The following is a 20,965-nucleotide window of genomic DNA, read 5'->3' as shown; positions in this document are numbered from 1 at the left end:
CGGAGGGCGCTTGGTGGTGGTGGGTGCTTAGAAATAAATCTTTTCAGCTCGAGCATGAGCGTTAAATAATACCTGGTTTGTGCCACCACGTAGTGCTGAGGTTAAAAAGGCTGTTGCGTTTTTTGTCTATGAGCCGTTTATACTGAAAGAGTTCTTGGAAGATTTGGGTTTATTATGACCCTTTAGGAGAGAAAGTGAGGTGCAGTGTAAGCTTTTAGCAAAATACAGGAAACTAAGAGTGGAGCTCAGCTCCTTTGGTGTACTCAGACATTGCTTTCTACCTAAAAGAAAAGATGTCAGAAAGAAAGAAAGAAGATGCAGTAAGAAGGAATGAAAGAAACAAGCATCTGTGATTTGTAGCAGATTAAGTATTTTATAGCATTTGGTATCTTAAGTTACAGACGTATTGGTCAAAGCAAAATTTCCCTTTAAATAACCTCCAAAAGATGATTTTGTAATTTAAAAACCCTACATTCTTTCACTTAAACAGCTCAAAATTTGGACAAAACGTACCCTGTTGGTATTGCCCAATCCACAAAGACTTTTCCTGGATAATAGGTGGCAGTTGTCTCAGGGTTTGCCCAATACAGGCTCTAGATTGTTAAATTCTTTGTGTACTGTTAAAACAAATCACCAATTATACAGTGAGCAAGAAGAAAAGAATGTTTGCTTTCCTAGGTCAGTCTCGGTTTCTTGGTGTCATACTCTCCCAGTCGACACCAGTTTGTTCAAATGACTTAATTCACGTGGTTTGGTTTTCTTCCAGGATGCTTTTGCTCTTTCTACATAAGTTTCCCTCTTCAGATGCGCTTAGTTTTGTACTTAAAGTAGTAGAAGGTGAAGTTGTTACACACTGAAAAATGGCAGGCTTCAAGCATTGCACACCTAAAGTAATCTTGAACAGATAAATGCAAAGAATATGAAGCAATAACATACTCTCTTGTGTAACTTGCCAAGCTAAAGTTTATTATCTTCAATAGCTGTTGACCTCCTGGCATAGTCAGATGTTTTCAGACCACATTTAGCTCTGTATTTCCCACACAGATAGTAAAATTCTTGATGAAACTTGTGTAGGTTACACCTTTGAAGTCCTCGTGGTGTTGGTATTACAGTTAATTATGCTTCTCTCTATGAAAAAATCCTCATTACTCTTAGTTTTTACTTATTTACCACAACTTTCAGAAAAATCTGGACCTACAACTTCACTACTCTTTGCTACTCTATTGCCTGCACCCATCTGTGTTTCTGGAATAGGAAATATGGAATAAGAGAGGAAAAATAAAACCTCCTCAGCATCAGGGAACTATTCATGTGGTTTATTCACTTGTGAAACTACAGCCAGAGTCCTGTGATATCTGCTAGGTGTGGGGAGAGCACAGCTACAGTGGGTTAGACAGGGCTCCTTGTAGATGGCAGTAGTAATGACTGCTGTCTTCAGAGCACTTGTGATGGTTCCCAAACTCACAAATGGCTCACAGGAGCAATGAGAAAAGCTCCTAAGAAAGGAGCCTTTTTTGCTTGAAAAGACTCAGTTATAGCTCTTCACTGGCAGGACAAACAGCGCTTTGGAAGGGGTAGGTGATTCAGTGCTTGCTGCTTGCAGCTGAAGCCATGCCATTGACTAGGGGAGAATTCAGGATTCAGTTATTTGGATGCTCACAGAGAAGGGGGAAGCTTTGGCTTCCATCTCCATGGCAAGCATTAGCTCTGTATTTTATCAGGTTGTTTTGAATAGTCTTTATGTGGATCAGAAATTAGGTCTCATTCCTCCCTCCTACTTGAGAGCCATAATCAATAGCTTAGAGAACCATGGCTGCTTTTCTCTTCTTTCTCAGATAGTTATCTGGGCCTTCAAAGGAGAACAAAATAATGACAGAATACCCATCGTGTTGCATAAGCTGGGGGATTGTCAGTGTCTCAGATACACAGTAAGATTGCACGGTGAGTTGTGAGATGGCAGTGATACCCCTTCACATTTAGTATGTGAAATACCCCAGGTTTTTGTGTGTGGCTTGTAACTAAGGAGATGGGCTGGGTGCGGTGATGAGTCAAGGGCAGCCCATGCTGCTCCACGCAGTCCCAGCACTTGAGTCAGTGATAAGTGTGTGCATGGCATTCCTTAAAAAGGTGAACAATTCCAGCTCACCGCCCTGAAGTGCTGGAACACAGAGTTGGAAGGTTGTTCAGCTTCTTTGCAAAGCCACCTGTAGTGCCAACTAATTGTGTAACGGGCTGAAATGAGTCTGGAGCTCATTGATGAGTGTGTCAGCAATTGCAATAATCTTATCAGTTACTGTAGTAACAGCACTGTAGTAACAGCAACGTTTCCATTGCAGTGTAAGAGACAGCAGTCAGTGTTTAAACTCCAGATTCATATTGCTACGTGAATGTAGTGTTGATTACACGTTGGAGAGTGAGGAACACATAAACTAGTTTTCTCAAACTTATCTATCTCCTTGAATGTTTTACGGGTTCTCAGTTACCTGTCAATGCATGTTTGCAATGTCTATTGCTGTGGTGGTTTAAGGGTAAAGGCAGATTTAAAAGTCTATATGATATTGTAATAATGAGTTGCCACCTTTTGATGCAGGGCTGGCTTCTTTGATGAGTAGATTTTTTTGGTGAGCAAAGAGTATAGGCACTGATATTTCAGGGGAAAAGGGACTCTTCCTGATCAGACGTGGTCAGAAGCGTACAACATGTACCCTCTCCCATATTCAGATACTGAGACAAAATATTATACATTTTGTGTCTTAATAGTCCCATTAAGTCCGATAAATCCTGTGATCTGTAGCAGAACAACTGCAAAAGATGGGAGCTAGAAGCTATTTACGTCAGATATTAGTGTTGTATCAGCATGAGCAAGTATTTCTGTATCTTTGACTCATACCAGAGTCCAGATAGCGTGTGACAAAGCCACTGACATCAGTAACACCACTATCAGGGGAAGCCTCCTCACTTCAACAGTTCAATTAACTGGCTTCTGCAATGGGTGGAATCTCATTATTAATCATCTTCTATACCACAAAACATGGTACTTGAAATTTGCTAGTTCATAGTTTGCTCTGGTGCTGTAGAGAAAGCAGAAGTGTGCAGTCTTGCTGAAAGAAATGGTTACAGACTGAAAATCACATTTTCAAGTCGCTATGGATACAGATATTTCCTAGTCAAGACCCTTTAAAAAGCTAAGGAAAGGGGGCTCATTCACAAACAGTAGGATTTTAAGATTTTGCAGCTATTTGTGTTCTACTTTCTCCCCACGAGTACTAAACACTGCTTTCAGCTTGTGCATTGCCACTGGCTCCGGTCACTGAAGTGGGTGCATCGCTGAGCACCTGAGCTGTGTTCCTCCTCAGTCTGAAAGTGCTATGTTATCACCTCACAGTTTTAATCTTTAGAGCACTTGACAGGTCCTCCCACTGCCAGGACAAATGCTATCACTGTCATGGCCAAATAACCTAAATGTGAGGAAACAGATACTGAAGTTAATCAACTTTACAAACATGACAGGAGCATTTAGAGACCCCAGTTCAACAGATACTTAAATAGATGTTTAAATTCCTTTCTTTTAAACAAATAATGTAAATACCTGTGAAATACCCCTGCTAAGCTTGCTCTTGGAGGCTTTAGGCTTTCTGATTGCTGGGGTGGTGCTTTGATCACCTCCTGTTACAAGTACTTTCTATAGAAAAGCTCTCCTGTTGTTCAGTCCTTTCCATAAGCTACATTTAAACACCCAAATTATTAATACATACAAGCAGTTGTCATGGAGACAGTATTATCCAAAGTGGGGTTTTCTTAATAAGCGGCACAAAGTTGGCACATCCCACATGCCTTGTACAGACAATTCCTGCGGAATGTTTCCTGCGTTACACATGGGATAGATCCGTTTCTTTGCTTTTCATGCCAGCATGCTCTGGAGAAACCACTCTTTCTGGCTTTCAGATGGCTGGCTTTAGGAATGTGAAAAATGTAGGAGCTGTAAGAGGTGTTGGGTTTAGTTCAGGTCATAAGATCTTAGCAAGGGGCCATACAGCTCATTTCTGTGAGCCCTCAAACACAACGTGACAGCTGAATTAGGGCTGAAACCACTGTGGGATATATTTTCTCTCCTCATCTTGGTGCGTACACTTACAGCAAAATGCAGTAACTAATCCAAAAGCAGGCAGTTGGCTGATGTAGCTGGGGAGGCTGCAGGGCTGTGATGATGGTTGTTTTCGCTGGAACAAAACTGCAATCGTATTAAATGCCTATAAATCCAAGAGGACCTGGTGCTGTACCTGCAGACTTAAGGGTATTAAACCTGAACTCTCTGAGATGTTTTGCCCATACTTGTCATAATACTTCTGCTTTTTAACTGTGCCCTTGCAAAGTAGCACACAGCACAGTTCATCTGATAAGTAGGACTCTTTCTACCTTTATTCTGTGCTTCCTTCTTTTGTCTTGTCCTGGAGATCCTGTTACACTTATGCCAGGCAGCACCTAACTGATGATGCGGACATTCTGTAGCCTATTTATTTGAGTGAATGGATGAGATTCTCTTTATGTTATAGTTACTGCTTTCTCTTTTTTTTTTCCCCCAGATACTCTTCAGTTAATGCTACATCACAGTTACTGTCATAATGACCTTCATCTGGGCCAGGCAACCAGAGAATAAAGTTACAGAAAGACTGCAAAAAGGATTGCAGCAAGAAAACATGAGGTAGTCCTTCCTCCCTTTGCTGCCAGGTAAATGTCTGTTTCCTTCATAGCACCGCCAGTATCTTGTAGAGAAGGAAGCATGAACCCACTGGGGCTGTACCCATGACTTTTAGAAGCATGTTAATACCGTACCCGTGTTGGTTTGGAGATGTCAGTTGTCTTGTGTGACAAACAGGTCCACAAAGCCTGCTAAAGATGGCTTGGCCAAACCACCACCAGCTCTTGAGCTGGATTCCAAGCAGTGCTGTGTCCTGGCTGCTCCTTAAATGCTTCCTCCAAATAGAGAGACCAGGGAGGGAAGTTTCCTTTTGAAATCTATTTGTGTATGTGCTAAAGGACAAAGGAGATCCATGATCTAGTCACTGCACAGGCACACTTATTCTTAGATCATGATTTTGTTTCACTGTGGTTAACAAGTGTATTATTAGTAATAGCTGGTTACAAATAATAACCTGGCCTTATTTTTAACCTAATACTGCATTGGATTTCATTGCAATAGGTGGGTTCACTGCTGTGCTTTGCTCTTTGAGTATTATCTTTCAGAATTTCAGTGCCTTCCATCTTCAGCATTAAAAATAGGTGTCAAGTTGAGTAATTATTATCGCTCCAAATCTCATGTGCAGCCTTACATAACAGTGTTCTCACCAAAAGCCTGATTTTAAGGGTGGAGTGGAAGAACATGCTGCGGCAACCTGAAATTATTTGCTCTACTGTAGCAGGGTTATACAGAGCCCAGATAGAACTGTTTCTTCTGAGGAAGCACTGAGAGCCAGTCTAATATTAATGAAAATAATAATGTGTGGAATGCCTCAACTTTGGCATTATGTTGTCAGCACTCCTCAGTCCTGAGTAGAGGCCTTCTTGACAATCCTCTGTTGCCCAAGCAGAAACTACCATTCATGCCAACTCAGTGACAGTCCAAATACTTGTGAGTTTAGTAACAGCAAATATATAAACATGCAAAGTGAAATAACAGTGGCAAATTACTTGGAAAGAGACTATCCCCAGCTGGACGGAGCTACCCTTGATAAACCTGAACTTCCTCATTAGTAACACTGTGTTCATAGGCAAAGTGCTGTCTGTTTTTACTAGCTAAGACTGTTTACCCTTCCAACGGTGAGCTGGGTTCCTTATGTCCATCATACTCATGTCACTTTGGAAGGACAAAAAACAGTTGGGAAGAGGCAGTGGTCAATCCTGAGAACATCAGGTACCTTCTTTTAACTCTAACAAACTCTCAGCTCTCGTGGTGATCACAGTAACAACAAACCCTGATCTCTTCTATTTGCATAATATATTTTATTGTTTCATCCCCTGTTTCATTGCATGCTGTGACCTTCTTCCTTCATCGATGCATCAAAGCTGCATCATTCTTCCTGATTGCCATTCTTCTCTTCCATCCCTTTTCCTGTGCATAACTTCCTTTCCTCCCCCCTTTCAGCCTCATTGAATCAGATTTAGCCAAATGATCCACAACTGCTGATAAGCTCTGGCAATTGCATATAGAGGCTTTTCTTCCTGAGGTTGTGCATAGCATGAAAATAAAAACCACACTGTTATAAATTTGACTAATAAAAATCTTACATTTGGCAAAAGTGTGAGAAATGGCCATGAATGGACCTGTTAATTTCGCTGCTAGATGGTGATGCCAGAACTCTTGGCATTCTACCTGGAGCTGGGATCTTACTGTCAGGGTCTAACTTCCTTTTTGATGTCTACAACATTAGTGATGGCTGCTGAGTGTGTTCCCTGGCACAGTAATGTTCTCCTCATGTTAGACCTAGAATGTGCACAGCCACTGAATCCTACAGATGCTGACCCTCAGCTGTTGGAGACTCAAGCCAACAGATTCTCCAAGTTTGTAGGCTTAAAGCTGGGCTCATGTTGTGAATGCTGAGTTCCAGCTGTGTTAGCTGAATCACTAACTGAATTTCACTCACAGGCAGTAACTGCATCTAAAAGTGTCAGTCTCTGTGTATTCCAAGGCATGAGCTAGTTCTAACCTTGCTGCCATGGTACAGAGATTTACTCTAGGTGTACGTATCTAGCACAAACATGACGTTAATTTGTACACTTCACCAGTACTGGTTTTCCTCCTCAGATTACAAACTGAAAAGATCAATGAAATGATGACTTGTTTTTGTGAGATGAATGGGAACTCCATAATTAATGATACCAGGTATATTAGCAGAGGGAAGAACTAGTTTCAGAAGACTGTCATTAACTTGAGCAATTGGAATTGTTCAGTTCCATAATGGATGTGTATTTATTACAGCACTGCATGAGTGGAGAGGCGATGGAGGGTCTATTACAACAGTGGTGCACCTTATCTGCACAGAATGAGAGGCAGAAGTTTGCTGGCTTCACAAGGGAGCCTCTCCAGCATGGAACGCTCTGGGACACTGCACAGCAAGTTTAATTCTGATTCATGTTTTACTATCAAAAATCACATGTAAAACCCTGGCTCACCTCCCTCAAAGAGTGTTTATTTGGGAAGTGGCACCTTCCAGGCACTGAAGCTCTGATACAAATTGGCCTCAACAGAGTAAGTGTTAAACATCCCATTCTTGTGTTGTAGCTGTTCCCTGGTGAAGTCCCTCAATGTACGTTTTCATAAATTGCCCTCTCTGTCCTGACTGTAGTTATACTTCCCTTAAAAGGTATCTATTACAGCAGAAAATCAATGCTATTCATTCTTGTAGTAGTCCAAAAAGCTTTACTGGTATAGCTACTGCTGCTCTATTTTTTTGACAGTGTCCAATTGGAGGCAAATGTACCAAAATATGTCAAGACTTACTCATGTAGAGATAATATAGCAAGTGAAAGAATTTCCACCATAAAGGTGTGTACATTACAATAGCCTTGAGATAGGGCTGACTTCTTCCAAAACAAGTTCTTCTGGTTTTATGTGACTATTTAATATACTTCTGTGTTCAAGAAAAGAATTCTTGCTCTTACTCTGTACTAGGAAACCAGTATATCAGGAGGCACCATGGGCTGGGGAGCAGATCGGGAGACAGGAGGTGTCTCTTGTATATGTTTAAAGATCTTCAGGGCCATTTCAACTCCCACTTCCCCTTCAGTGCAGTGTTTCAGCTGCTATTCATTTTACTAGTTCTATGAGCAGGTATTAAGCTGAAATATGCATTCTTCAAAGTCTAAGGGATCTTTAACAGAAAAGTCAGAACAATTAGGTAAAGAAACTCATTATTATGCCTGTGAATGAAAGAGCTTCTGGGCAGTGTCACTGAATGCAAATACTTGCATTTTGTTCATCTGATTTAAATATAAATGCTTTCTCCAGATCATCCAGGAAAAAGATATATATATATTCATTTTAGAGAGGCTGACTACTGACAGAGGGTATCTATACTGTGGCTTTTCAGTTACTTCATTTCTGTACTCTCTTCTGCTCAAAAAATAACCTGTTCAGTGATTGCAGACAGAAAGGCAGTTTCATTTAACCTGAAGCTGTGTCTATGATGAAGTCAGGAACACAGCACTGGACAATAAGATTTCTAGGTGAGGTAGTGACAAATCATGTATCTTCTTGAAACTGCCGATACATATTTGTCAAGCAGGGGTGCTTCCAGCAGACTAGAGCTGCCTGTCAAGTGAAACCATGTGTGCTGGCAGCTGAGTACAATAGGTACCTGTGCATCCAGATCACTCCTGGTCCTCTTTTTTATGATGGGATAGTGAGTTGTGCTTTTTTGTTTTTGTAATTAAAGGGTGAGCAGATGGTGAGAACTTGAAGAGCTGCATCCATTAAATTAATGTTGAGAATGTCTCTACATTATAATTTAATATAATGGGATTTTCCTTCAGTGAAGTAAAACTACAGTGTAGTACTTGGGAATGTTTACTATAGAGAAGCTTCACTGGTAAAAGATTTCACTGACTCACACTGTGACTTGCTGCCAAAAGGGTGTTTCTTCATGCCAGTATATTTCACATGCCACCCTAGAGTGAACCTTTTTTCAACTACACACCTCCAGATTTATGTAACACCAAAGGGGACAATGGAATCTGACTGCCTGTGTTATAAAAGAGTAGATAGTAACAAGCAGGAGCTGGCTGGGCTGGTATTGAGAACAGTGTAACACGGGTTGGGTTTGACATGATTTCAGAGGTGTATTTAAGGGAGACAATCCAGATCAAACATTGAGACTGTTAAAAACTCGGTGTTTTGTCAGTTCCAGGAGTTAAGGTGCTACTCGTTGGATGACAATTCCATAAGTGGAGAGAACAAACTTTCTTATTTTTCATGAGACAAGAGTTTTAGTGACACAGGTTAAAACAGAAGAAGAAAACCCAACAGCAGTGACATGACTTTTATCAGCAGCAGTGGACACTGGTAGGTTTTCCTACATCTCAGAAAATATACTCAACTATAAATATTTGAGTGAAACTTGCCGAAGCCGCATTTTGGGAATCCTGTGTTTTATTCCTGGAATGGTTTTGAACGGTGGAAAGTTACAGCAAATGCTTTGTGCTGGTGATTCTGTACCCAGCTAGCTCCAGCTGTAGATACATAATACTGGTCTCCCACGCAGCTCCACCATGGCTGCAATCACACATTGTCTCCTGCATACAAAGGCTATTCCTCTAATAATCAGACACTGGGATAGGGATGAAATCATTATGGAAAATAGTACTAGAAAGAACACAAAGGCTCACAGTGGGCCCAAATGTCTCTGCTGCAAGCCTTCTGCCATCTAAATTACACCACAGATTAACCTGCCTCAATGGCTACAGAATGAGAAAACTAAAGGGATGAGCACACACACCATAGAAAAGTTTAAACTGCTCTTCCCTGCAGTGTAATCTGTGAAATCACTCTTACACTGTGTGGGAATAATTGGGAGGTCACAGAGGATTATGTGGGCATTTATGTTTCATTCTGGCTTAAGTGTGTTCAACTCCAGTGATAGCAACCAAATTGTTTCCATCTTCAGTAATGCTGCACTTGCTCCTAGGGCTGAATGCAGAAATAACAAGTTTATTAACTGCACATTTATCTCCCGCTGAGATCTCAGGTTTTCAAATTTCAGCATTCAGCTACTGAAACATCGTGTCAGAAGTGCTGAAGCTTCTGTGGAATTGAAGAATAGGATGTTAATAGTGTCAGAGTAGAACAAAGCTGAACGTTGCTCCAGCGGCAGCCAGGGAACCTGACACATAGCACTTAAGTCTTCACCTACCACTGCATGAAATAAAACCTATCACTCCCTTGTCCCTGTTTCCCGTTTTCTTCCCTCTACTTGTATAATCTCTTGCAGAAGTAATGGCTCCTGCACTGGCTGTTTCCCACTTCTCTATTTTAACTGTTAGCTTGTCCTTCCTCCCCTTCAGAAGGTGGGGACTTCTGGTTTGGAGAAACAGCCACACAGCTGAAGTAAAGCCCATGGTGCTACTGAGCAGTTTCTCCTTTGGCATCATATGCTCTTCCGACTGCAGCGGAGCCCATCCTAGGAGATAATTAGCAGCTATATTCAAGTGACTCAGGGGAGGATTCGAGCTCTGCATTTTGAGAGGCTGTTTGTGTATCTGATGTAATTTTGTCTCATCACAGTCTGCCTGAGCTTTCTGTGCAACGAAACAAAGGGGAGAATTAACCAATGAGTCCAAAATACTTACACTGGGAAAATAACTATTTTGTTTTAACAGCTGCTGAGACTTTTTCTCCATTGAGCCTAAAGAGCAGAGGTTTTAGAGGTCCAGCTTTCACTGTCAGTAACACCCTACAGCCACCAAGAAAGGAAATCCATCTGAAGCACTTCAGAGTAATGCTTGATGTAAGTAAGGTGCTTTTGTCTAACACAATCTCTGAAAGTCAGTCTTTTCACTTGGAAAATGCACTTCTGCAGTTAAGCAACTGTTTCAGGTTTCTTAAGCATTTATCCACATGTGCAGTAAAATACTTAATCATTTTAATAGTAATCCCTCTGCAGAAAATAATTAAAACCAGATAGAAACTGATGTCACGGAGCAGACCTTAGAGCTGTGGCATCTGGACATTTCTGCATTGGGAAGTTATTTCTTTTTTACTCATGGAAGCACCTTCTTTTTCCAGGGTTCTTCCAGCAGGCAGGTTCCTGTCAGGATTTCCTCTTTCTGTGGTGTTATATTTGCTAACTCTACAGTATGGCGCATATAGACACATAATTCCTAATTTTCCAGGGGGAAAGCATAGAGCAGCAGAGATCAGTTGATTTCCTGACCACCCTTCTAAATCCTGGTAATTGTTTGTATCTGAACACTCTCTTATGGCGAAAGCAGCATATTGTAATAACTCCAGAATAGGATTTTCCATCAGTACCTCTCAGTGGGCTTTGCAAAGTCACAGTCACCTCACAGATGAGGAGTCTGATGTTCAGCAGTGAGATTATTTACCCCGGACCATTTTAGCCAGCAGCACAGCAAGGCAGGAACATGATCTAGAGAGCTCGAGGCTTGTGTCAAATCCAGTTGGCTATTTCAAATGGAAAATGTTTTATTATTTATTCCTGGAGGATTTGCTCTGCCTTTCACACCTTTTGGGGTGTTTTTTGAGCCTTATAGGTACTGTTTCTCTTTCTGGGATGTTCAAGGTATGCTCCTTCGTCTCCTGAGCTGGGATGCAGAGAATGCAATCTGTGTTTCTGAGCTCTAGCCCTGAGCCAATCTGAGCTTTTCCTGGATTTGGTGGCTTTAAGTCCCCATTTCCCTACTTACCCAGAGCCCTCAAAGTACATTTTTAGATAGGATTATATGGGAAAAAGCATTAGGAGAGGAAGGGATTTTAAAAATAGCCTAGCATCTAAATCTCTTCCAACTGTTCCAGCATTTGAGCATCGGACAGGGGGCTGGTATCAGTAAAGAGGAGCCCTGTGTAGGATGCACACTTCACAAATAATAATGAATTGAAAAGTGTTTGTTACACCCGGATGATGTCACTAAAGGTTTATCTATAGTAAATCTGCTTTCTTCAGAGGGTCAGTGGGGCTTTTTCACACCCACACCTGATAACCCATTAGGCAGCTGTGACAGTAGCTGTCAGTCAGGCTGCATTAATCCTGCCACAGCAGGGGCACAGCCCCCACGTTACCAGCCTGGCAGCAAGTCACTAGGCAGAGCAAGAGCAGGAAGGCTGCACTATCCTGAGGCTTCAGTTTAATAACCAATGCAAGACTAAATAGGAAGAAATTAAGTCGTGCCCAAGATGTCCAATTTGATGGTATGACTTTCTGTTTGGTGTTATCCAAACCTCTGTTCATATTTTATGTATTTTAATTGCTGAATAAGTAGTTACCATGGTATAAAGCCACATAATAAATATTTTAAACTTCCACACAAGAATAGTGCTCTTTATTTTCTACCATTTATTTTGTTAACATTCCAGGCTTTTCATAGCTTTCCAGTCCTTTGATAGTCCTACTATCTCACTTAGGGTGTCTGTATGTTTTTCCTAGCAATGTCAGTGACCACCTGGAAAATGCAACAGAGGAAAGCTCATGGAAAATCCTAAATATGGGACAATAAATAGGACGAGTTATTGCAATAATAAGTGGAATTTGCTTCCTAATTCCTATGATAAAAAGGCTTCTAGACCTCACCACTCATGAACTCGTCCAGCTTCTTTATTAGCTTTGCTGCTCAGCAGGATTCTTCAGCTACTTTACAGACACCTTGCAGTACCAGATGGTGCAGTGATCAAGCAGAAATTGCTTCTCCCCCAAAATACAGGCTGGACAAGAGAGCCCCAGAAAGGCCTTCCCACTAGCCCCAATAACACAGCTTCCATGTAACCCAAACTCCTACCAGTTCCAGTTAGACGTGTGGAGCAGCAGTTCAGGTCGCTTCCACTAGGTATTTGTCTAATTCTGTCTCTTTTACTGCCTCTGCAGGTGATTTATCCTCAGTTCACCCCTGTGAACACCAGCAGTCAAGGTACTGCCTGATCTCTTCAATCACCCTGTAGTAACTCACTACTAATGAGTGACTGGTCATCGTGCTGCAGAGCATCCTCAGTCGGGCTGGTAACAGAAAACAGCAAAGGTAATCATCAAATACCTGTTAATTTCCTGTTAGGTTTTTAATTGGAATTTCTCTTCTCTAACAGATCTTCTTCCAGAAAGGCATGTTTGCATCTTTTCCCTAATCATACATGATTGTGCAGATTCTTTGTACGTTACCTATGTATACTAATCCCAGTAGCATGGTATTAATTCACAACAGTCAGTGAATTTAGACAGGGATATTGCAGAAATGTAACTAAAACATGACTACAATATGACAGCTATGCAATTACTACCCTTTTTTTCCCTTCAGATACTGACCAGGCCAAAATCACTATACGGGGTTCAGTTTGTAAGGCCAAGCTTGTGGTTTCACATCCTGGATGAAGCAGCCACCCTTTTCCTTGTGCCCTCCTCACTCTTCCCTTCCCAGGCTACTGTCTCAGTGATGCCACTGCATCTTAGTGAGGCTGTTGCGCAGGAAAATGATCCAAGTTCAAAATAACCATCTTGTGGGTTATTTTAGTCTGAATCAAATCCTTGCCTGGGTTCACTGCACAACCCTGCATGCAATTACGCCAGCACAGCTCAGGGAAAGATGTGGGACTAGAAACAAACAACATGACTTTGGGCTGCACAGGGCAGAGCTGCTGCCAAAGGAAACATTAGTGGAGCTGTACAGAATATTTGTTTGGAAACAGTTTTAAAGTGAAGTTTCAGAACACTTGCAGATGAAACGTGTTTAATTGGTGGGATAAAAGGCTGCAGCCAAAGTTAAGTCTGGCTTCTAATTATACAGAGTAAACAGATACAAAATTAGGCTCTGTGAAGTCTAAATAGGTAATTTCACAGTTAATATTTAACTACTGGATATTTAACAATAAAAAGCATTAAATGGTTTTAAATCCTCATGCCTGGCATGCTGCTCACCAAGCTACAGCCTACAATCGCTGTTCAGGAGTAAAGGGGTTTCCTGGGCGATGGTGACCATGAACTCCAGCATCTCCTCACCCAGTGTGAACACACACCAAAAATGGCTTTTGCCTAAAATGTCCCTTCTCACTTTTTCACATTATTTCCATTGATGATGCTGGGGATGGGAACCTTGGGAAGCAGAGGTTGTTGAGAACCATACCCTGTAGAAATCTGTTGTTTAATGTTCAGCACACAGGAATAATGCCTTTTGTTCAAACCATACGTAATGTTTTTCATCTGGCAGCTGTTTTCCCTGTAAATGATAAAACATTAAAACCTGAACTAAAAATAATCCTGTTTGCTGTTCCAGTTCAGGAAATTTCTATCAGCCAAGTTTTGCTGTTGTTTTTTTACTGACTGTTATTCCCAGTATTCAACTCAGCAAGTGCTGACTCTACAATCAGAGCTGGTTTCATACAACCTTCATTTACTGTCTTTTGGTTTTGGAAATAATGACAAAACATCAGTTGGAACACTCAGCCCAGGGTTTTCTTATCATGCCTGGAATAAACCAGCAGATGATCATCTGTGAGAGAAGATAATTCCATAGCAATGCACAGACCCCAGAAGTCGTCCCATATTCCCTAGCTGGAAGATCCTTTAGCAAGCTCGTAAGTTTTTGATGCTGGTATCTAAAACCAGCTGTAAAATCCAAACACCATTAGATGGGAAAAGTAGGAAACTATCAACATGAGAAACCTCTCAGGATGCATCCTGCACCCCTTTCCCCTTATGTTGGAAATGCTTCTCCCTCAAAATCAACATTCATTTTTCCACTGCAGTGATGCTGATTAGATACAAGCCCATGAGCTCATCCAGAATGAGTGTGTTGTAAGAACAATTTTATCCTGCAATAAATACTTAATACTTTAAGTTCTCACCTTCCCAAATCCTGGGCCATTCTCACAGGCATTAAACCAAGCCCTTTTCATCTTTCAGTAATTCTACATCTTTGTTATTCCCACTGTACTTGGAAGGAGAGTTTAATCTTGTTTCTTGTAAGAATTTGGCTTTCATCTCTGGTGAGAATCTGATAGCAAAAGGTTATATTAAGGAATATGTTCTCTTAAAATTATATGCCAGCATCCAAAGTAAATCTGTTCTTTAACAACTCAGAGAGCCAATACCTCCTTATTAGTTCCAAGGATAATGCCAGTTGTATAGATTACAAACGGAACTTGTCAGCAAAGATCACAAAGATAGTTTCAAGTTCTTTGCAGCAGAAAATACCAACACTATATCTGTATACAACACACCATAGATACAGCGCTCGTGTTCCTGCTCTGGGATTTCCGAGGGTGAAGGCAAACCCGGAGCTTGTAGAATAATCCTTGTTGGGAGTGGGTGCAGTGCTGAGATCTGTCCGGAGCGATGGGAGAAATCCCCTGGTTTCAGAAGGCTCCACAGCCTCACCTGCTGGCTGCTGTGCTCCCCACAGCTCCGAGGGCATGGAGAGAAAGCCTTTCAAAACAGTGCTTAATGCAGCATCGCACTGTAACGCCCCTCTTTGTGTCATAAAGAAAACTGGTAAACGTTTTTCAGAAGTATTATACAAAGTGCTCGATGGAGGTTCTTGTAGAAATGTGGCCAAGCTGAATGTGCAGCAAGTTAAAACTAGGCATTGCATTTCCTAAGCTGCCATAACCCATTGACCTCTTTTCGTACATTAGAAGGTGATAACCTTTACTTGCTGTTTGCATGGGGGAATTTGCTTTACTCAGCCTCTGTTTGAAGTTTTCTCTTCACTGTTCACTGGGTGATTTCTCCTTGCTCTGGAAAGGGCCACAATCCAGTGCTTTTCCATTATAACTTATGCCTCTTGAGCAGGCTCAGCACAGTGAACACTTGGCCAGTGGCTCTGAATCCACTGTTGTGTAGGAGAACATACAACTAATGTTTTGTGAGAGCTCATACAGAGCTGTAGGGATGTACAGGCTTTTGGGGGCATATTCAGGCTCCTCTGAATATCTCAACTTCGCTTCACACACAAATTGAGGACAGTTTACCAGTGTGTGCATAGTTATGAATTTATAGCTGTTCATATCATTGGGTTATTAAGAAGCATCTTATCTAGTGGTGTCTGTTCTCGCATGCTCTCATAGTTTTCTGTCATTGCACCTCCTTCAGTACTATCTGGGATGTCTGGATCTTGTTCTGTTGCTCTGTAACCTAGTTCATGAGTTTTGGCTCATCTTGCTGAATTGGTGCAGCGGGTGGCTGGAAGGTGAGTTGTTATTTTAGCTCCCAGTTCTAGGGTAGGTAAGGGCCCCAGAGTCTTATCTAAATTATACAGGAGAACATACTCCCTTTAGGAGCATTCCACTGGCTGAGGACTGTCCCAAAATACTCCTCTCATTTGTTAGGGGTTATGAATGGACTATCAAGGTAGCTGTGGTAGCTATATAGCAACTCAGACCTTTTTCACCTCCCTTGCTGTCCCCTTCTCTCTACAGCCAACAATCCATCCCTGTATCTTTATTTCCAGTTTGCGTTTGTGTGAGCTGCCCTACCCTTCTGTGGATGTCATTCACACACAGACAGAGCCTCAAGTGCTTACGGTCATGCAGTTTTTGAGTATGGAATAGGAAACAGTGCCTGTCTGTGCAGTTTGTTAAAATAAAGGGCTCGGGTGTGAAAGGCAGGATCCCTATCCCAATAAAACAGAGACATTCTTCCACAAGCAGGTTAGAAATGTGATTTTAGAGTTTAATTATTGCGTGGTTGGGGTGATGTGAAGTATTTCCTGAGAATTTCTGCTTCTCTTCAATGGCTGTTCAATGAAAACCAGGAGCTTCTAACTTAAACAAGTCAATCAGATGTCTGAAATAGATGGAGTAATGCCCCTTTAAATACATAGGAAGACACTGGCTTCCTTGTGTCATGTCCTTGTTCTGAAAGAACATCCTCTGTCCCTCCATTTCCACTTTGCTTCCAGCTACCACAGCTGGGTGATGGTGGCCACTTCTGCAGTGGGACCTTTATAATGTCCCTTTATGCTGTCTGTCTGTGATTCATCTTTAGGGAAACCTAAAAGAAACCCAAATAAACACACTCAGACAAAATAAATCCTCCTGGAGGTTCTTAACATGTTTGTGACAGGATTTTGAAGGGTTACAAAGACTTCTGAGGAATGAGAGTAGCCAAATGGATAACTGCTTTCCCTTTCTTCTCTTATACATGTCAAAGCTCCATCTGGTTTCAAGTATTAAACTTAATTGTCATAACTTAGCACCTGAAAATGCATCTGTAAATGAGTCAACCCATTGTCAGCAAAATCATTGGAGATTTAAATGCATCTCCCACTGCAAGTGTCAGAGATCTGGAAGGATATAAGAGAACCAGAAAGGGAAGGAGCAAACTCTCTCCAATGCTGTAATTCAGCTGCAGGAGGGAAGCTTGGCCCTTAGTCTTTCCTCTTCCCTGTCCCCCACAGCTGAACAAGATCCTTCATTTCCCTGCAGCAACTGGGAATTCTCTATTGCCAGGGAAAGAATGAGTCAGAAAAGCTGCTGCTGGTGACAGCTTCGCTGGCCTTTGCTCAACAGAGGCTTCACCACTTGTGTTGGAGTGTTTGGGGTGTTAATAGTTGTTATAAGTGCCTGGTATCGCCACTACCATCCTGGCTTTGTAAAAGAGCTTTTTGCTTGCCATTTATTTTAAGACTTACTGAACAAGCTCTCTCTGTGGGAGACATTTTAGGTATGCTCTTAAAAATGAAATAGAGCAAGCTAGTAAAAATGAAAATGCATCTCAATTAGATTATTCTTCCTCCATCTGCTCTCTCGGATCTTTTGATGACAGGAAATTGCCTATTGGATTTTTTATTTTGCTTAATGGAAATGGCAAAACCTAAATCCATTCCCATTCCTCCTGACATCAGGAGAAAGGAGGTTTGATGTCTGAACAGAATTCTTTTTTTCAAAGCCATTAGTGTCTGCTACTGCCTCTCAGTGAATGCAGTAATTGTAGCATCAGTGAATTTAAATTAACTGAAATACTTACAAAACTGCAGCCTGGCACTGACACTCCTGAACCTCCCTTCTGAAATCCCCACTTCTTTAATTAGCCATTTCTGGTGTGCCTCATTCTTCATACATGGAATTAAACCCACCGAGCTCCTCACATGAGTTAGGGCAACAGATTGCAACTGAATGGGGTTTCTAAAGGTAATGAGCTGGGGAAACCTGTTCCTTGCATTTTTAGGATGCTGGACTTCAGGAATTCAAACTCCTCCATCCAAAAGAGTGCTGTTTTCAAAACTGAAATGAATCCAATCCACTTCTGGATTCCTCCCTGTGCTTCCTCTCAGAGGAGGATGGATAAAAGCAGGTCCTTCCCGCTGACTCATTCTGCTCTATAAACTGGAGTTGAGGTTTGAGAATAAAGGCATTAGCCTGGCTTGTTAAAAAGCTATTTACCTGTGAGCTTGTAGTTCAGCACTGCCAGAATAACTACTGCAGTGTGCTGCTGTTGTGATTAGTAAGAATAATGGTAAACATACTTCACAGCATGAATGAGAGCATAGAGGCAGGAATTATCACTCCTCTCTGCAATCCCAAACCTCCTCTGCAGTATTCTCTAATGGTAGGTGGAAATAAGAGAATTTTATAAAATACAGAATAAAATCTTTAGTGGGACTTAATTACATGCTTGGAAAAGCTTCCAAGTTGCTGTGTTGTCTGGTCCTTCTCCTGCCATCTCATCTCTTTGAATCACTTTTGGCCTGTCCTGCTACTGACAGGCAGGGTATGGTGCAGGAATCTGTTCCTCTTCCACTCCTCACCCACATTAAGCAGTTGCTAATTGTATCGGGACATTGATGACTTTGGGAAATGAGGGCACTGTGTGCCTCACAGAGGCAAGTCTGGAGTTGCTGGAAGGTTTTTATCAGTCCATGCTTCTTCCATGCCTTGAGAACTTTGGAAGCAAACAGACCCTGCTTCTTATTAAACTGTTTCAGAGCGCGGTTTTGGTGAGGTTTATTTTTATTCCTTCCTTTGTTACACACCATGCTTTTCCCTGAGAATAATTTGTTAATACAAAGTGGAATTACTGAACTTTGTGATTTTGGTCTTGCTTAAACATTAGCTACCCCTGGTGAGGTTTATACAGATTACGTGGTTACACAATGGTACTGGGCTCCTGGAGTTAGAAGACCCCACACAGGGGAAATATATGTGGTTGGTTTGGTGTGTGGGGGGTGGCACCTGTAATTCAGCTGATATAGGAGAAGCAGTCTCCTGCATGTGAATCTCTGCACACAGTGCAACCTTAGCAAAGGAGAATACTCCTAGAAAAGCTAAATTAAAATGGTGACGTATAATGTGCCTAATACAAGGTCAAAGATACCGTTAGGCTCTGGTTCCAGATTCAGGGAAAGCAGAGCAAGGTTTATCTCTAAATACAGCACTGTTATTGTATAAACCAAACAGACAACTCATATTCATCTCTATGGCAGCCTGTGTTATCACCAGGTAACCTGTGCCCATCGTCCCTGCAGGCATTTTCCATCCTGTTCCCATCAAAACTGGCCAGCGGTGCTGGCACTTGGCCCCTGTGGTGATTGGCGACAAAGGTTGGCTGAAGAGCCCCTAAGGAGCAGCACAAGAAAAGTTTGTGTTGGAAGGGACCCTAAAGCTACTCCAGCTCCAACCCCTGCCACAAGCAGGGACCCCTTCCACTAGAGCAGCTTGCTCCAAGCCCCTGTGTCCAACCTGGCCTTGAGCACTGCCAGGGATGGGGCAGCCACAGCTTCTCTGGGCACCCTGTGCCAGCGCCTCAGCACCCTCACAGGGAAGAGCTTCTGCCTAAGAGCTCATCTCAGTCTCCCCTCGGGCAGGTTAAAGCCATTCCCCTTGGCCTGTCCCTGCAGGCCCTTGTCCGAAGCTTCTCTCCAGCTTACTTGTAGCCCTGTTAGGCGTTGAAAGCTGCACTAAGGTCTCCCCTTAAGGAGCCTTCCCTTCTCCAAGCCCACCTTCAAACCCGTGTCATTTAGAATGAAAACAGCAAACACGGCCCCACCTTCCTGAAATAAACGCGTGACCGGCGCGGCCGGGCGGGCTCCGGGCGTCTGCGTTATCGCACCGGGCCGCGAGCGGTTAATGGTGCTTAGGAAAACAGCCCCGCCTGAGGCGCGCTGGGCTCGGGGGCGGCCTCACCGGGGGCTGCGGAGGGGCAGCCCCCAAGATCCGGTGCTCTGTGCGGCCAGCGCTGCGCAGCGGGCCCGGCGCGGCTCCGGAGGACAAAGCGGGCCGGGCACCGCGGCCGCGCTCAGCCCCGCGCCGGGCGCCCCACTTCCGCCTGTGCCGCTAGGCCCTACTGCCATGGCAACGGGCGGGGCGGTGCCGCGGTGACGTCAGACGCACGGGTGGGCGGGGCTCCGGTTCGCCTCGAAAGGGCGCTCCCCGGTGGCGGGCGCGGGTCGTGTTTGTGTCGGTTCTGTCCTCGGTAGCGGAGCCTTTGGGCCCAGGGAGCGAGGCCTCAGGTAACGGAGGGCGTTCAACAGCGCCGGGCCGGTGAAAGGGGAGCTGGTGCCTCCGGAGGCGGAGCCGCGGCGTCCCTGCCCCGGTGTCTGCAGGAATGAATGAACACGTACATAAAGCGAGGGAATTAATGTGGATTCCTGAAGCAGGGGGGTCAGGGGCTCAGGAAGGTGGGGTTGGAGTCGGGGTACATGGAAATTACACCCTGAGTATGCTGTGAGGCTGCTTCCAGCTCTGTGGGTTAAATCAGCTCCTGGATTCTCTTACTGTAGCTCTGCTTACATGCGCCTATATAGAACCTAAGGACGCAGTCATTTATTTCCACACGACCTGGTGGATTATCTTTGATCCCGCGTGGTTTGGGAAGAAGGATCCTCTCCTGAGGAGCAGCATAGCAGAGTTTACCCTTCCCACTCCCCTCATATGCTCCTCGGTGGCTGCTGCAATGAATGAACAAAACCCATTTCTAACAGGTGACTTGGCCTATTCATTTCCCTGATTTTGGAATCTTGGCTCTCCCTTCCAAGGTATTCACTTCCCCACTCAGTTTGGTGTCATCTACAAACTTACCAGGGTGCACTTGATCCCATCATCCAGATCCCTTGAACAGTGTTGGGCCCAGCGTTGATCCCTGGGGACTGCACCTGTGATGGGAGCATCGGTGGGATGTAAAGGAAAACGTGTGTGATGGGAGGGGGAAGATCCAGAAGAGAGGATCATTTGGTGGCAGCCGTTTCTCACTAGTGTGCGGAATGGTGTTTATTTGTGGGGGAATGAGTTTCTAATTGCCCAGCCTCGTGGAATAGC

General features: G+C 43.2%; 2 long non-coding RNA genes across 5 annotated transcripts in view; one reads left to right on the top strand and one right to left on the bottom strand.

The window, feature by feature from the left end:
* Positions 1–19,777, bottom strand: part of LOC133271191 (uncharacterized) — a 62,768-nt gene extending 42,991 nt beyond the window's left edge. The window contains exon 1 of the long non-coding RNA XR_009744034.1: positions 19,610–19,777. This is a non-coding gene — a long non-coding RNA (uncharacterized LOC133271191). The remainder of the gene's footprint in view (positions 1–19,609) is intronic.
* Positions 454–13,968, top strand: LOC133271177 (uncharacterized). 4 transcript variants are annotated; one of them, XR_009744026.1, is made up of 4 exons: positions 454–7,543; positions 8,898–9,058; positions 10,372–10,499; positions 12,591–13,968. It is a non-coding gene; the product is annotated as an uncharacterized LOC133271177 (long non-coding RNA). The 4 variants fall into 4 exon arrangements; XR_009744027.1 differs by lacking the exon at positions 12,591–13,968 and adding an exon at positions 12,156–12,301; XR_009744028.1 differs by lacking the exon at positions 12,591–13,968 and having other exon boundaries at positions 454–7,246; positions 7,456–7,543; positions 10,372–10,830.
* Positions 19,778–20,965: the final 1,188 nt, after the last annotated feature.

The sequence above is a fragment of the Pezoporus flaviventris genome, unplaced genomic scaffold, assembly GCF_033815535.1.
Source record: "Pezoporus flaviventris isolate CSIRO_AGI_PZ_B2104156 unplaced genomic scaffold, CSIRO_AGI_Pfla_v1 ptg000023l, whole genome shotgun sequence".
Classification (NCBI taxonomy): Eukaryota; Metazoa; Chordata; class Aves; order Psittaciformes; family Psittacidae; genus Pezoporus; species Pezoporus flaviventris.
The sequence above is the reverse complement of the archived record's forward strand: the minus strand, read 5'-3'. Positions and strand labels throughout refer to the sequence as shown.